General features: G+C 47.0%; 1 protein-coding gene across 5 annotated transcripts in view; it reads left to right on the top strand.

The window, feature by feature from the left end:
• The window catches only part of LUZP1 (leucine zipper protein 1), a 120,788-nt gene that overhangs the window by 29,692 nt on the left and 73,760 nt on the right, over window positions 1-17,336 (top strand). The window contains exon 1 of one of the 5 annotated variants that reach the window (XM_080655674.1): window positions 2,906-3,335. The exons of 1 other annotated variant lie outside the window; for it this stretch is intronic. The gene's annotated coding sequence lies outside the window, so the exon portion shown is untranslated. Of the gene's footprint in view, window positions 1-2,905; window positions 3,336-9,483; window positions 9,612-17,336 lie in introns of those variants that run through there. 3 more of the 5 variants (XM_080655675.1, XM_080655673.1, XM_080655677.1) reach the window with 3 other exon arrangements.

The following is a 17,336-nucleotide window of genomic DNA, read 5'->3' as shown; positions in this document are numbered from 1 at the left end:
CTCCCAAATCACTGACCTGATTCTTCCAATCAGACTGCAATAGGTAATTCTTTTTTAAAAAAAATATATTTTATTGATTTTTAACAGAGAGGAAGGGACACAGATAGAGAGTTAGAAACATCAATGAGAGAGAAACATCGATCAGCTGCCTCCTGCACACCCCCTACTGGGGACATGCCCGCAACCAAGGTACATGCCCTTGACAGGAATCGAACCTGGGACCCTTCAGTCCGCAGGCCAACGCTCTACCCACTGAGCCAAACCAGCTAGGGCACAATAGGTAATTCTTATACAGAATTTATAAGAACTGAATATGGCCCTAGTTGGTTTGGCTCAGTGGAACCGATTGATGTATCTCTCTCACATTAATGTTTTTCTCTCTCTGTCTCTCCCCTTCCCTTCCACTCTCTCTAAAATTCAATGGAGCCAAAACCGGTTTGGCTCAGTGGATAGAGCGTCAGCCTGCGGACTGCAAGGTCCCAGGTTCGATTCAGGTCAAGGGCATGTACCTTGGTTGCGGGCACGTCCCCAGTAGGGGGTGTGCAGGAGGCAGCTGATCGATGTTTCTCTCTCATCGATGTTTCTAACTCTCTATCCCTCTCCCTTCCGCTCTGTAAAAAATCAATAAAATATATAAAAAAAATAAAATAAATAAAATTCAATGGAAAAATATCCTCAGGTGAGGATTAACAACAACAACAACAACAAAAGAAGAAGAACTGAATATGCTTTAACTCATTTTATCCCCCCAATGATCCTAAGAGAGGGGGTTTATTATTATATCAACCCCATTTTCAGATGAAGAAACAGAAGCACAGAGACGTTAAGTAGTTTACGGTCACGTGACTAGTAAGGGATAGAATTGGGCTTTGAAAAACACAGTCTGGTTCCAGGGTCTGTGTTTAATCACTTGTTTACAACTGCAGCTCATCCTGTTTCCCTCTTTGCTTTGACTGCCAGGAGACTCAGAGCCATGGATTTTGCTCGGTCACAGTTGCTATCCTTAGAAAACTTAGCCTAGCCTTTCTGCTATAATTAGTCCATTTTTCATCTTTCTTCCCTCCTTCTCCACTGGCTTTTGGTCCAGGCTTTCATTACTCTTTGATTTTTTTTCCTCTTTAATTATTCATCAAATAGGCTTGAGGCTGCAATGGAAACCACCTCAAAACCCTTTTTGGAATAGGCAGGAAATAATGCATCAATGAGATGAACAGAGACTATTTCTGACCAGCTGGACACAGTCCGTGCTAGATGGATGTCTTTTGAGCCTCTTTTGAATGATCAATACCGTGCTCCATGATGTGGAAGATATAACTAACTTGAATCAAGTCAGTCCCAGTGTTAGTTAAGCTATGCTCACTGCTGTAATAGAGAAAGCTTGAACTCTCAATGTCTGAATAACAACAGAATCGCCCTGACCGGTTTGGCTCAGTGGATAGAGCGTCGGCCTGTGGACTGAAGGGTCCCAGGTTCGATTCAGGTCAAGGGCATGTACCTTGGTTGCGGGCACGTCCCCAGTAGGGGGTGTGCAGGAGGCAGCTGATCGATGTTTCTAACTCTCTATCCCTCTCCTTTCCTCTCTGTAAAAAATCAATAAAAATATATTAAAAAAAAAATAACAACAGAATCTAGTTCAATGTCTGTCCCATTCACTCCAGTGACTGAGTGAGACCCAGGCTGACCAAGGCTCTGCCACGTTCAACATGTGGTTTCCAAGGTCATCCTGATGTTGGCATCCAGTTGGCAGATGGGAGAAAAAAAGAGAGAGCTTTGAGAAAGCAGACACACTTCTTAACGTGGACTTGGCCTGAATACGGCACACGTTTTCCCTGCCCACATCCCATTGGTGAAAACTAGTCACAGACTGACAAGCGGTGCTGGAAAATGTAGTCTGAGCTGCTTTTCTCTGAAACAACTCTGTGCATGGAAGGGGAGCATCTTGGCATTGTTCCAGTTCACAAGGAACTTAAAATCACTGAGCCACTTACCCGTAGAAAACGGCGAAGAGCACCAGGCAACGTGTGTGGTGGTCTTCCTTTGTTTACAAGGAACCATGCATGAGCAAAACGGAGTATTTCTATTTCAGACCAAATGTATTTGTTCGGCAGGGGGATGGGCTATTATGGGAGAGAGAAGATTCATCATGATAGAAAGTACTAGTATTCAAACGGAGGCTGAATTTTCACTTGGCTGAAGCGTCAAGAAGTCAAGCTAAATATCTCCTACCAGTCCTTCTAACGGTGAACTTCTGTGCTGGGCTCCATGCTCAACTCTGAACACCTGTTTTGGGCCAAGTTCCAGGTGGGGTTCTGGTGACCCAGGAACAGATGAGACAAGGTGCCGGCCCCCAGGTTACTGAGTGGAAGCAGGATCTCTGGGAAGCAGGTCTGAGCTCTGGAAACAGGAGACTGGGGCTCAATTCCTAGCTCTGTGGCTTCGTCGCTGTGTGACACTGGAGCAGCGGCTTGGCCTCTCTGGTTCTCACTTTCCTCATTCACTAAACAGGTGATTGGTTACCTTCATAGATTCTGAGGACTCAACAATGCGATAGTTTTAGAGCATTGGTAGCACCGTGCCTGGTATGTAATATTTTTATGATGACCTTGGGTAAGTCACTTCATTTTTTGAAGCCTCAGTTTTCTCATCCCTAGGAGGGAGTTAATAAACTCCCATCGTGGGGATGGAATCTTGCTGTGTTGTGGGGTCTGGGGCCTGCCATTTCGTCTCTCAGCTTCCTCATGGGGTAAGGGGGTCGCATCCTACCCGGCTGTAAGGACTAAGAGACTGGGGGCCGCAATCAGCCGGGTTCAGGCACAGAGTGGGTACCGAGTTAGCAAGGACGCGATTTCCTGGCTGCGCTCCCGGGGAAGGAGGTTTGTGCTGGGTCCCATCCCCCGGCTGGTCCTGCTCAGGAAATGCGGAGAGAAAGCCAGGAACCAGGCCTGCCAGGCCCCGCGGCCCCTCAGCGCCGTCCCTCCTCCCCCGTCCTCGACTGCAGGAAGCGGGCTGGCGGGAACGCCCTGCCGGGTGGGTGGGAGAGGCCGCGAGCGCGCCGGCCCCGCCGGCTTCCCAGGCCCGCGGCGGCGCGGAGCTGTCACTGCGGCAAACGCGCCGCCCTCCCCCCGCCGCCCGCCGGCGCTCCCGGCGCAGTCTGCCCATTAGCATTGCGTGGAAGTGCTGCAGCCCGACCCTGGGCGGCCGGAGCGGAGAGGCTGGGTCCCACAGGCGCCATCGCCCACCGGCACGGAGCCCACGCCGCTGGGGCTGGGCTGGGGAGGGAGACTTGCCCAACCCTCTCTTTTGGGAGGTGAGATGCTGAACCTGAGGGTTTGTCGGTGAGTGGTCCAAGGTCATGGCGAGAAAACAACAGGGCCAGGATTCAACTCATGGTCTGTTTTGCCTCTAAAGTTTGTGCCTTGAGTCTGTAGTCCTGGTCCCGGTTCTTGAGCGGTTCAGGGGGGTCAGGTTCTTGTGGAAGCTCAAGAACAGGAGGTCAGAATCTGGGGGCTACGGATGGCCTCCCAGAGGTCAGTAAGCCCCTTGGTTTTGTGTGGAACCTGTTGTGTGTTGCATTTTTCTTCGGAGTTTCAAAGGTGTCAGTGACCGCCCAGATGGTTATGAACCACAGCTTTCCAAGGCCTGCAGGTTCCTCTGGGGGGTCCCTTGCTGTAAGGGGGCCTGAGGTTCCACTACAGCCCAAAGCATCTTGAGAATATCTCTGCAGGGCCCTGCTGTTACTTCGGAGGACGTGGGGTCTCTACAGGATCCCAGGATCTTTCTCTTGAATCTTGAAAATCTTTCTGTAGGATCCTGGGGTCTGTCTGGGCATTTGAGGTCCCCATGGGAAGTTTTGAGAATCTCACTATAAGGTCCTATGGTCCTCCATGGTATGTATGGGTTCTAAAGCTGAGCCTCAGGATGCCTATGAACCCCCTGAAATTGTAGGCATGATTTTGTGGGGCTGTCTATATACATGTTGTTTCTGGGAGAGTTTCCTGGATTTCACCAGATTCTCAAAGGAGGTCTCTAATCCCCAAAGCTGGGAAAAACATTGCTTTAGTGCATTCAGTGTTAGATAGACCTTGCTCCCTTCGCATGAATAAGAGCCAGGGAAGAATAAGATGGAAGAGATAAAAGGCAGTGTTGTATAGTAGAGAGGACATGGGCTATGGAGTCAGGCATTCAGCTTTTCCCCTTACCAGCTGTGTGATCTTGAGCAAATTTCTTAACCTCTCTGAGCCTCAAGACCACCTCCTTTAGGAAACCTTTCCTGGGTCCTGGATTGAGCTGGGTCTCCACTCTGCATCCCCAAAGCCCTCATAGCACCTGGCCTGATGCTTTGTGGCACTTAATGCAATTGTTACGAAATAATGAATTGTGTTTAATGTTGTCTTTTCTCTCCAGATCTTTGTTGTCCTATAGTTTGTGCAGTGCCTGGCACATGTGGGGCTCTCAGCCATTTGTTATGAAATAAATAAGTAAAGGAATGGAGCGATGCATGGCAGACACTGTACTGGGGGCAAAAGGTTCAGAATAAGCATCGTTCCCATCCTTGAGGAGGTCCCAGGCTAGTGGGGGGAATAGTATGAGTTCATGCAAGAAAGACTGTCCTAAATGCTTTAATGGGGGATAAACCTTAATGGGGCTACACAATAAGGGGGACAGCACCAAGAGATTCAATGATGAGTGGGATTCAGTCCTGGAACAGCTGACCTAACGACTTCCCTTTGTATTATGTGTTACAATTTTATTTTATTTTATTATTTTATTTTATTTTATTTATTTAAAAAATATTTTTATTGATTTCAGAGAGGAAAGGAGAGGGAGAGAGAGATAGAAACATCAATGATGAGAGAATCATTGATTGGCTGCCTCCTGCACGCCCCCCACTGGGGATCGAGCCCACAACCTGGGCATGTGCCCTTGATTGGAATCGAACCTGGGACCCTTCAGTCCGCAGGCCGACACTCTATCCACTGAGCCAAACCAGCTAGGGCTATGTGTTATAATTTTACAAAACACTTAATTCGCACAAAATATCCAGGTATGCCCGTATCCCGCAGAGATGGGGAAACTACTGCTGAGAAGAGTTCAGTGACTTGCCCAAGGCCAGCCAGGCCATCATGGCTGCCGAGTGCCCGGCTCGGGTTTCGTAATTCAGCCCACATCATTCAGGAACTGAGCTCTGATGTTGTGAAGGCCTTGGCTTAGATCCCCTCAGGTGTGAGACTTTGGGCAAGTTACTTTACCTACTTGAGCCTTGTTTCCTTAATCTGCAAGATAAGAATAATAACCCCTATAACCTATATGGGATAGTAACTATAAAGTACCCAGTATGATGCTTGGTTGATAGTAAAGAATCCTTAAGTGTCTGTTGAATGAATGAATGAATGAATGAATGAATGAAATATAGGTCCTGGTGGGTGACCTGAAATGTAAATGTAAATCATGCCTTTTGGGGGATAGTAGGAGAAATTTAGGGTGATTTTATCGCTTTCCACTTTCGCTTTCTATGATTTCTGTGAACCTTAACACTTGCCTCAACCACAATGTTATATTTTATTGTTTTCAAACCAACGAAAGTGAACCAACCCCAGCTTGGTTAGCACTTTTATATATTTTATATATACCTTTTTCCCTGATGACTAAGTAATAGAACTTCCTTGTAAAAAATTTAAAATGCAGCCCTGGCCTGTGTGGCTCAGTTGGTTGGAGCGTCGTTCCACGCACTGAAACGTTTCAGGTTCAATTCCAGGTCAGGGCACATGCCCAGGTTTTGGGTTCGATCTCCGGTTGGGTGTGTATAGGAGGGAAAAGATCTATGTTTATCTTTTGCATTTCTCTCTCTACCCCTCTCCCTTCTTCTCTTTCTTTTTTTTTTTTTTTTTTTTTTTTAAATATATTTTATTGATTTTTTTACAGAGAGGAAGAGAGAGAGATAGAGAGTTAGAAACATCGATGAGAGAGAAACATCGATCAGCTGCCTCCTGCACACCCCACACTGGGGATGTGCCCGCAACCAAGGTACATGCCCTTGACCGGAATCGAACCTGGGACCTTCAGTCCACAGGTCAACGCTCTATCCACCGAGCCAAACCGGTTTCGGCCCTTCTTCTCTTTCTAAAGTAAAAAAAAGAAAGAAAGAAAGAAAAGAAAATTATTTTAAAATTAAATTGCAGACAGATATCATGGGGAACATGAAAGTTTGGGCACAGTAGGCACATGATGGTGACATATTGTTATTCTTTTTTTTTTAATATATTTTATTGATTTTTTATAGAGAGGAAGGAAGAGGAAAGGGAGTTAGAAACATCGATGAGAGAGAGACATCTATCAGCTGCCTCCTGCACACTCCCTACTGGGTATGTGCCCGCCACCAAGGTACATGCCCTTGACTGGAATCGAGCCTGGGACCCTTGAGTCCGCAGGCCGACGCTCTATCCACTAGCCAAACCAGTTAGGGCGACATATTGTTATTCTTTTGGGGGTGCAGGAGGGCATAGAACAGGGAGGGGAAAAAATTCCAGCTTAAAAGTATTTCCTACTGGCTTTGCCACGGTTCCTGGGAGCTCTGTTAGGAGTCTTGCGTTTGGCTATGGCATTGAAAGTTCAAATGAAGCTAAGGGCTGGGGAGGGAGGGAAGTGAGAATTTCTGGGCAGGGGCTTTTCCTGGAGTGCCACGAAGAGTGAGATGGGAGCTGTGGAACTTTCTATGATTCAGATGCCCATTGCTGATCTGTCTTGTAGCTGTGTTTTTATCCCCTTTCTTTTTCCCTCTTAGCATCTGGTAGAGTCTTTTTTTGAAAGTTCCTGACACACACACACACACACACACACACACGTCAAACAGTAAGAAAAAAGGCAAGAGCCTCCTATTTAGTTCTCTATATTTTCCATATTATATATATATATATATATATATGGCACATATTAAAGTTAAACCATGGGATCCTACTGTACCCGTAATTCTGCAACTTACTCTTATCATTTAACAATACCCAGTAGATGCATTTTCTTGCCTGATGATGCAAATCTACCTCATTCCTTTTACCAACTGAGCTTGTGAAGTCAGGACTGTCAGTTAGCCCTACAGCCCAGAGGCCAGCACATGCGAGGCCTTTCTGGGAGGACATCACGAATAGTCATAGCAGCCACCATATCCTCGCATGAACTGGGAGCCAGGCTCTGAACTAAGCTCTTTCACATGTTACTTCATTTATCATCACAGTCCCTGTATGAGATAGGTGCTATTATTATTCCCATTTTTTTATCCTCACCCAAGGATATGTTAATTAATTAATACATTAATTTTTAGAGTCAGAGAGAGGGGAAGAGAGAGAGAGAGAAAAAAAATGTGTGAGAGAAACATCAATTGGTTGTCTTCCATGTGCACCTAGGTATGTGCCCTAACTGGGAATCGAACCCACAACACTTTGGTGTATGGAACGACACTCCAACTAACTGAGCCACCTGGCCAGGGAGATTATTCCTATTTTTAAGATGAGAAACTGAGGTGCAGAGGCTGCAAGTCCAAGGTCACACAATTGGTAAATGGTGGAGCTGAGATTTGAATCCTGATTTGTCTTGTGCCAAAGCTTTGGTGTGAATAAATGAATAAGTGGCAGATGGGACCATCAGTTTCGGGGAGAAAGTTCTGTCTTCAGAACCTCCCCTGTATGTCCTGGGTTCTCTCTTCCAAGTGTTTGCAATGCTTGGAATTAGAGTCAGCACATGGGAAAGACTCAGCACAGGCCTGTTCTTTGCCTGCAGCAATCCTGTGGCCATGCTCGATTTTCATGGGAAGTAGCGTTTTTGAATTTCCTATTCTAAATATAAGCCTCCATTTGCTAGGGGCCCTTGAGGACCAGCCCAGGCATTTCAGGACAGCCATTTGCCTGTCTTCAGTGCAGGAAATTAATCAGAATCCCCAAACCTTTTCCCTCTTCCCACAGGCCAGCACTCTGGAAACGCCCAGTGCCTTGCTGCAGCCCTCCTAGTGGACTGCAGAGATGCCAAGGGCAGTTTAACACAGATCCATCTCTTGTAAGGAAAGTGAGAGGAGAAAGGCATGAGGGAGAAATGGGTCAGCTCTGCTGCAAAGAATTTGCAGAGAGAGAGAGAGAGAAAGAGAGAGAGAGAGAGAGAGAGAGAGAGAGAGAGAGAGAGAAGAATTTGCAGAGAGAACTTGAAGCTGTCCCCATTTTTGAGGAGGTGCCAAGTGACAGAGATATCCTGGTGTGTCAGATATGCCTCTGCAGAATCCCCCGGGGGCTAGAAACTGGAGTGTTGGTTCTGTTCCAATGACAATCCTCGGCAGGGCCACTTTCAGTGAGCCTCTTCCTCCCTCAGGACTTCAAAGTCTTCTACTGTGTAATGATTGGGCGGATTATCACTAGAGGTACTATGTGGTGTTACAAGCTAGAAATAATATTGATGATAATAGTAACGAAAATAAGAATGACAACTACATGGTTTGTGGAACATGTGTGGGTTCTGACCTCAAGGAAGGGAGAAAGTGCTAAGACGAAAGGGAGGTTAATTTGACACAAGTTAAAAATGTGTTCCTGACCACAGAGGAGTTAAACACAATGCTGTGGATATTCCAAGCAGGGTGAGTCCACTTCTGGTTGGGGGAAACTAGGAGTTGTAAGTTGAGATAAGACAGCAAGGGACGAGCATGAGCAATGGGGCAGATGTGGGAAAGCAGTGGGTGTGCCAGGGGAAGTTTGGATAAACTTTACAGTATGTGTGTGTGTATAAAGGTAGGTCAGGGCTTTAGCCTTTATTCCATAGGCAATAAGGAACTTACACAAGAGATGTCTCAAGAGACCAGCTATGCTGCTGCAGTCAGCGGAAGCAGCCCTCAGCGCATCTATGCCCCAGCTTGTGAATGCAGCTCTGTGCCAGTATGTGGGAGGGCATCTATCAGGAGTGTCTCTGGCTGTGCCCTGCACCATGCTGGGTGTGGGCCTTGGGCTCCCTTCAAAAGCTCCCCTCTCCATGTCTCTGGGCTGTAGGTACCTTGCACATAGTAGGTCCACAGAAAATATATAATTATTGGAGGGAGTTTTGAGATCATCTGGTCATCACCCCTTCCCATTTTAAAGAAGGTGAAAGTGAGGGATGGGAAAGGACTTGTCTAGGATCACATAACTAATTAATAGCAGAGCTGGGGACTGGAACTCATTCCTCCTGAGTCTTAAACTGAGTTCCTTTTCCACATTTGCTGAGTAATAGAAATAATATTTGTTGAGTGGTTGCTCTATAGCAGGCCCCGGGCTAACCACCTTTACATGGATTATCTCATTTAGTCCTCGCAACACCCCAGAGAATGCCCCTCTTGAAAGCAGGACGTTTTGTCTCCCATTTTGAATTCCCACCGCGCCTACAACTTGGCGGAGTCCTGGTCTGGGGAAGGGTAAAATACGCGGAGGGGGTGGGGCGTACAGCCTAGCCACACCCCTCATCGCAGACCCCGCCCCCAGGACACTGACGTCACCCGCTGGGCCCGCCCCTCATTGTCAGTCCAGGGGAGCCCGAGGAGGCGCCGGCGGCTGGGAGCGGAGTGCCTGAGCCCTCGGCGGGCGGGAGCGTGGGCCGGAGCCGCCGAGGTGAGGGGTCTGCGGTGGGGCGGCGGGAACGCAGTGCGGGAGGCCGGGGCGGGCAGGCCAGGGTTGGGGAGGGCGTCCGAGTGGATGGCCTGCCCCGCGGAGGGGTCGGGGGCACCCGGGGGCGGCGGGGCAGAACCGGCGGGCGCACCGGGGGAGGGCTGGGGGGTGTGGAGTTGAGGTGGGGGGAGAGTTTGGAATTTTGGAGGAAGAACTCGGAAGGGGAGACCTTTGGGGGCGAGACCTTGAGAATGTTTTTGGAGTTTTTGAAGGGGGAGGGAAGCTTCTGAGAGACTTCTCGGTGGGAACGAGACTCTGAGGAGAAATGTTGGGGCAGGGAGCTCAGGGGATGTTTTGGGGGGAGCGGAGGAAGAGTTTTAAGGTCGAGTTTGGGAGTCGGAGGGAGAGCGCGCGGGGCCCGGTGGGGGCGGGGAGCAGCGCGGCGGGGCGGGGGGCCGGGGCGGCCGGGGAGGGGGCTGCGCGGGGCCCGCGGGCACCCGGGAGGAAGGAAGTGATCTTACAGGAAGAGCCGGGAGCTCCTGAGGAGGAGGAGGAGAAGGAGGAGGAGGGAGGAGGTTGGGTTCGGGCCGGCGTGCGGGGGCCGGCTGCGGGACTGCGCTGCGGGGGTGCGGGCCGGGCGGGGAGGGGTCCCGCCGCCGCCGCCGCCGCCGCAGCAGCAGCCGCCGCAGCTGTCGGCCTGCCTCGCCGGCCGCGTCCCGGCGGATGCTGGTCTCACAGCCAGACCGCCGGGCTAGGAAGGAATTTGAGGCATTCGCTTTGTTTAAGTTGCCAGTAGACAGTCCTGAGGACTAATTAATGGTGGAATCTGCAGGGGGACGCGGGCGAGCTGGGCCGGGCTGTCCCCCGCCCGCCGCCGCCGCCGCGGTGAACTTTCCGCAGCGCACGCGGTCCGCCTCCCCGCCTCCCTGCGCACCCCCCACCCCTGCCCGGCCGGGAAGGAGCCATGGCTTCCCGAGGCGCAGGAATGAAGTGCGGTTTCTGGGGCCAGTGGCCTCGGGCTGCGGAGGCTGCCTGCAGGGAACCCGGCGTCCCGGAGCGGCCGGGCGGGGGGGTTCGGAGCCCGGTTTAGCGCTCTGTGAGGTGCCTGCGGTTTCTGTTAATAACCTTGGAGGACGCTCTGTGAGCCAAGAAAGACCATCTTGCTTTGGAGCATCTGTTTCTTCATCGTCAGCCCCTTTCCTAACACTGCAGAACTTGTTGTGGCTTGTTTCGGAAATGCCGAGACTAGTGCTCACACTTGAGGGTGGGAGAGGGGAAGAGAATAGACACCCCCAAAACGCTGCAGTGTGATCTCCGCAAAGACAGACTGCTGGCAGGCAGATTCTCCGTCGCACCTTCTCTGACATGTATGACCTTGGGAAGCAAATTATGCTTCTGAGCTCCTGGTGCCTTATCTGTCTGTCGCTTGTGGAGAAAATATTCTCTGGACTTCCCTGCCTTTTGGGGGTCTTTTGAGAGGTGGGGTTTGTTCAGGGCTTTTTACAAACTGCCGCAGTCAGAACCGGGGAAATTCAGTTCACCTAGTAAGATTTTATTGCCTCAGATTAGGGAGGGAGAGAGGAGCATGGATTTTCGGGGAACATTTCCCTTCTGAGAATCTATACAAGTATGTTCCAGATTGCTTCCTGTCACTTTGCGTGTTTGGTGGCATTCGTGTGGTTAAATTGAATAACCCCCATAGAAAATTCTCTCGTCAGAAATAATTATTTTGCCCAGAATTCCCCTTGGGGCATATTAAAGTTGTGCTCAATTTACTCAGAAGAATTTTTCAGGTTTCTAAAATTAAATCACTTTCTAAACATAGTCACTAAAGTTTGAAAAACTGGAAATAGTGGGGTGGGAAGGGAGTTGATTAGAATTAGAATATAAACAAGACAGCAAATACTGGTTCATCGTCCTGTGATTACTAACAGGGATTTTGGATCAGCCTTGATTAATAGGTATTTTCTTACTCTTAAATAATTTAAGACCAAGAAGGGGAACTAATATTGTTGAGTGCCTATTCCATGCCCAGTAATTGTGCTTGGTGGTATATATCTCACATAGTCTTCACAAGTAGTTGGCGTCTCTGTTTCACAGATGAGCAAACGGTGAGGGTCAGAAGGTAAAGGGATTTTTCCCAAGTTTATATATAAAACTAGTAAGAAGTGGAGCTGGAATTAAAACTCAAGTCTGTTTCTAAGGTCCATGGTTATCTCCACTAGGCATACTGCATTGGGAACCAGGAGGCTTAGTTTCTAGGTCTTTGACTGAGCCACTAGGTCCCTGGGACCCTGTCAATTAAGTCTATTTCCCAATAATGTTGCCTTCTTTTCCTCCAGCAGTGTTGTCAGTATGCTTCTAGTTTATTTTTTTTGTTTTTTTGTAGAAAGACAAACCCATGTTGTAGTGCTATGTTCTATATGCAGTAGGTGCTTAATACATATTTTTCTTATAGAGTACCTGGGTGATTATAGATTGCATTTATGTAATGGAAGATGTTCGATAGCTAATGGTTCTTCTACTGTAGAGGCCATCATTGTGGTGATATTCGTGATCAGAAACGGAACCATTTTTCATGTAACATGGCTTTGTGGGACATTGTCAGCTTATGAGTAAAGCACATTACATACAGGTAGGACCTACATAGTCAAGCTGAAAGATTTGGTATAAACTTTGCATGCACATAATAGGTGCTCCATAAATATTTGCTGAATGAATGCATGCATTCTTTTCTTTCTTTTTTTTTTTTTTTTAAATATTTTATTGATATTTCACAGAAAGGAAGGGAGAGGGATAGAGAGCTAGAAACATCGATGAGAGAGAAACATCGATCAGCTGCCTCCTGCACACCTCCCACTGAGGATGTGCCTGCAACCAAGGTACATGCCCTTGACCGGAGTCGAACCCGGGACCTTTCAGTCCACAGGCCGACGCTCTATCCACTGAGCCAAACCGGTTTCGGCTGCATTCTTTTCTTAAAAATGTTTTTCTTGTATTAAAGAGAGAGGAAGGGCGAGGGAGAGAGAGATACAAACATTGATGAGAGAGAAACATTGATCAGCTGCCTCCTGCATGGGACCTTTTGGGGATCGAGTTTGCAACCTGGGCATGTGCCCTGATCGGAAATCAAAACTAGTGACCTCAACTACTGAGCAACACTGGCTGGGCTCTTTTTTTTTCCAAGTCAGCTTTGTCGAGGTATAATTTACCTACAATAAAATTCACCAATTTTAAGTGTACACTTTGTGTTTGTGATAGATACATGACAAATGTATACAGCTGTGTAATCACTACTGACTACTTCATTTGTTTAAATTGGTTAGCAGAGTGGTCCCTGGAAATTTTGTCAAGTTTTTATATTCACATTCAGTACTGGTGCCATCAGAGTGAATATTAGAGTTCAGGTACCCAGTTTGTAGGAAAGAGGAGAAATCTTAGATATTTAATGGTGAGATGCATGAGGAGAATAAGAGGGAAGATGGGGACATTTGTCAAATCAGGGGAAATATATTAAACCAGGTTTTCATTATTTTTGATACATTGTGGGAGAAAAATTACCCAAAGGTTTATTGAAGAGTTGAACTATTTATTTTTTATGAAATGGTAGCTCCTGAAATATAAAACATCTTTGGCTATCCTTAAGAAGTAAGGATACAGATTATGGTTGTTCAAATAATTCTTAAGGGTGGGGACGCTATAAAATGATTAAAGGCCTTGCCCTTCCACCTGTGACAGAATATCTTAGTTTACCTCTAACTTGTTTTAGCTAATATTACACCAAGGGAATACATTAGGTAGAAATTATGTCTTGCTGGGAAGACATAAGTTTATTTTTTCCTTCTCATAATTTCTCTTTACTGAACCTGCCCAATCTCTTTTTCATTTACGTTTCTATCTAAGGAAATGCTTGAAACCTGTTACTGCACTTCTAGAAGAAACTCCATTTTTACCTCTTACTCCTTGTTTCTCTTTATTCATTCTATTTCTATATGTTGCCTGTTTTATAACCTCCTATCTGTGAATCCTGAGAATGGAAACTTCTCAACCATCAGTCTTCCATATACCATTAGGAAATAATAATTAAATTAAAATAACAGTCCACCAACTTCGTATTTTGGGTATGACAGGGAGAAAATAATAACTCTATGAGGTAGTCATTATCCTCATTTTATATATGAGGGATCTGAGCTCAGAGTAGTTATGCCAAAGCTAGTGAGGGGCAGACCATTGAGTTGAACTCCTGTATAATTGATGCTTAAGTTTGAGGTCTTTTTATTTCATTACACTCTCTGGTGTATTCGGGTTGAGGAGAGGGAAGAGTAGGGGGAGGGGGCAAAATAAGTGCTTGAAAATACCACATTAAAATATAAGACAAAACATAACAAGCATTGCGGACCTGTTTAGGCATTGCTGTTTTTATCTATTTTTTTATTAAAAAATGTATTTTAATTGGTTTCAGAGAGGAAGGGAGAGGGAGAGAGAGATAGAAACATCCTATCCTATATAATAAAAGGCTCATATGCACATGGTTGTCACGCCCTCACACATAACGACCGTTCAGCAGGAGGCTGCATGCACAGCAGGTGCGTGCAGGTGGGTGGGGCTGTGTGCGCGACCAGTCACCAGGAGATGCATGGAGCACCTCTCGTCCCCTCCTCCCTCCCGCCTCCGCGAAGTCTCCCTCTTGTGGAAGTGGCGCGGCTCCTGCAGGCATGCTTCGGCTCCCGCGGAAGCGGTGGGCGGCCTACTGTGCGCGATTTCGCCTGCTGGGCCACTAGACAATGTTATAAGAGAGAATTATCTAGCCCTAACCGGTTTGGCTCAATGGATAGAGCATTGGCCTGCAGACTCAAGGGTCCCAGGTTCGATTCCAGTCAAGGGCATGTACCTTGGTTGCGAGCACATCCCCAGTGGGGAGTGTGCAGGAGGCAGCTGATCGATGTCTCTCTCTCATCGATGTTTCAAACTCTCTATCTCTCTCCCTTCCTCTCTGTAAAAAATCAATAAAATATATTTAAAAAAAAAAAAAAAAGAGAATTATCTATTGGCTGCTTCCTGCCCAACTCCTACTGGAGACTGAGCCCCCAACTCTGGCCTGTGATCTCCTGTTTCATAGGTCGATGCTCAACCAGGGACCCTTCAGTCCACAGGCTGACGCTTTATCCACTGGGCCAAACAAGATAGGGCAGTTTTTTTTTTTAATATATTTTATTGATTTTTTACAGAGGAAGGGAGAGGGATAGAGAGTTAGAAACATCGGTGAGAGAGAAACATCGATCAGCTGCCTCATGCACACTCCCTACTGGGGATGTGCCTGCAACCAAGGTACATGCCCTTGACTGGAACCGAACCTGGGACCCTTGAGTCTGCAGGCCCGACGCTCTATCCACTGAGCCAAACCGGTTAGGGCCAGATAGGGCAGTTTTATCTGTTTTTGTACTTCTGTAAAAATTGAATCATACACCATATATTCTTTTGGGTCTGGCTCCTTTTATTCAACAACTAGAGGCCTGGTGCACGAATTCATGCATGGGTGGGGTCCGATTGGGGCCGGGCCGGCCTCGGGTAGGGGCTGCCCCTGATCGGGGTGAAGGGGGCTGATTGGGGGCGGAGCGGGCGGGGAGGCAGGGGCTGTGGGCGGTTGGCCAGCCAGCCCGTCCCCTGGTCGAACTCCCGGGTCAAGGGGACAGTTTGCATATTAGCCTTATATTATATAGGATATGTTTATGAGTATGCAAACACTGTTTTTATTAACCCTCACCTGAGGATATTTTTTCCATTGATTTCCAGAGAGTGGAAGGGAAGGAGGAGGATGGGGGGCGGGGAGGGGGAGAGAAAAAAACATTGAAGGGAAAGAGACACATTGATTGGTTGCCTCCCACACATGCCCCTACCTGGGCTGGGGAACCTGCAACTGAGGTATGTGTCCCTGATCCTGACCATCCCCCTGACTGGGAATTGAACCCGAATTGAATGTGAGACCCTTGTCTCTGCAGGCTGACTCTCTAATCGCTGAGCAAACTGCCAGGGCTGCAAACATTTGATGTTGGCTTGTTATGCCTTGCATATAACCTGGCCCCTGCCTCTCTAAGCACATTGTCTATTATGCTTCAGTCACAGTAGCTTCTTATTACTTTTAAATTCAGCAAGTTCTTTCATACCTCAGGGGCTTTTGTATGGGTGGCTCTCTCTTTTTCTTTTATAAAAACTTTATTGATTGATTGATTTTAGAGAGGAAGGGAGAGAGAAACATCAATTTGTTGTTCCACATATTTGTGCATTCATTGGTTGATTCTTGTATGTGTCCCGACTGAAGATAGAAACCACTTTAATGTATTAGGACGATGCCAGTTAGGCTGGCTCTCTCTTGAACACTCTTTCCCCTGCTTTTGCCTGGCTGCCTTCTTTTTTTAAAATACATTTTATTGATTTTTTACTAGTATAGAGAGGAAGGGAGAGGGAATAGAGAGTTAGAAACATCGATGAGAGAGAAACATCGATCAAGCTGCCTCCTGCACACCCCTACTGGGGATGTGCCCGCGACCAAGGTACATGCCCTTGACTGGAATCGAACCTGGGACCCTTCAGTCCGCAGGCAGACACTCTATTCACTGAACCAAACCGGTTAGGGCATGGCTGCCTTCTTTAAGCCTCAGCTTATGTATCAGTTGCTTTCCCTCATCCCTATTTTGCCAGTCCTTTCCCGTTACTAGTATTTCCTGTTGCCTCCCTTCTTAGTGCCTATTACAATTTGTAATGATATATCTGCTTTTGTGATTATTTTCTGTCTTCCTTACTGGACTTCACAGGAGCAGGGTTCTCAACGGTTTTGTTCACCAGTGTATACCTAGTACCTAACAATGACTGGGATATAGTAGATACTTATAAATATTTAATGATCACTTGAACAATTCACACCTTTGTTGCCATTATCTTTTGTCCTTTTCTTCTCTTATGCTGTTTAACCAATTAATCTTTCCATCCTTCAATGCTCAGCTCAATTACCCCTCTTTGAAGTCTATCCTGGCTTTGCAATAGTTAACCTCTCTTTAAAAAATTGTGACATTAATTGCTGATACCCCTCATGTTTTTGGTAAGTCACACCAGCATGTCTTATCTAACTATTTGGGTCTTCTCAAAAATCTTGCAGCTTGTAATGCCAGTACCCCTCATACTCTTGGATAACTTGACTAGCTTGTATCTTTACCTAATTTGATCAGAATCTTCTCGATCAGTAGATAATTTTGTTTTAGCCAGTATTCCCCTTAGTTCCTTTCACTGAGCTTTGCACATAGTAGATTCTCAGCAGAGTATTTAAAAAAAAATATTCTTACTGATTTTAGAGACAAAGGGAGAAGGAGAGATAGATAGAAACCTTAAAGGTAAGAGAGAATCATTGCTTGGTTGCCTCCTGCACACCCCTCAGTGGGGATCGAGCCTGCAACCTGGGCATGTGCCCCGACTGGGAATCGAACTGTGACCTCCTGGTTCATAGGTCGACACTCAACCACTGAGCCATGCTGGCCAGGCTCAGTAGAGTTTTTGATGATTGATCATAATGATGTTTATGTATAGATAGCAATTTTAATTTCTCAGCTTCTTAACATGGATTCTTTTTATTAGAATTCTGTTTAGTGTTTTCTCTAATCCAAAGGCTGGGAGTGCCCCAGCTGCTTCAGGTGATTTCACAATTATTAGGTTGTGAAGGTACAGGCGTCCAGTCCT

The sequence above is a fragment of the Plecotus auritus genome (assembly GCF_963455305.1).
Source record: "Plecotus auritus genome assembly, chromosome: 2".
Taxonomy (NCBI): domain Eukaryota; kingdom Metazoa; phylum Chordata; class Mammalia; order Chiroptera; family Vespertilionidae; genus Plecotus; species Plecotus auritus.
The sequence above is the reverse complement of the archived record's forward strand: the minus strand, read 5'-3'. Positions and strand labels throughout refer to the sequence as shown.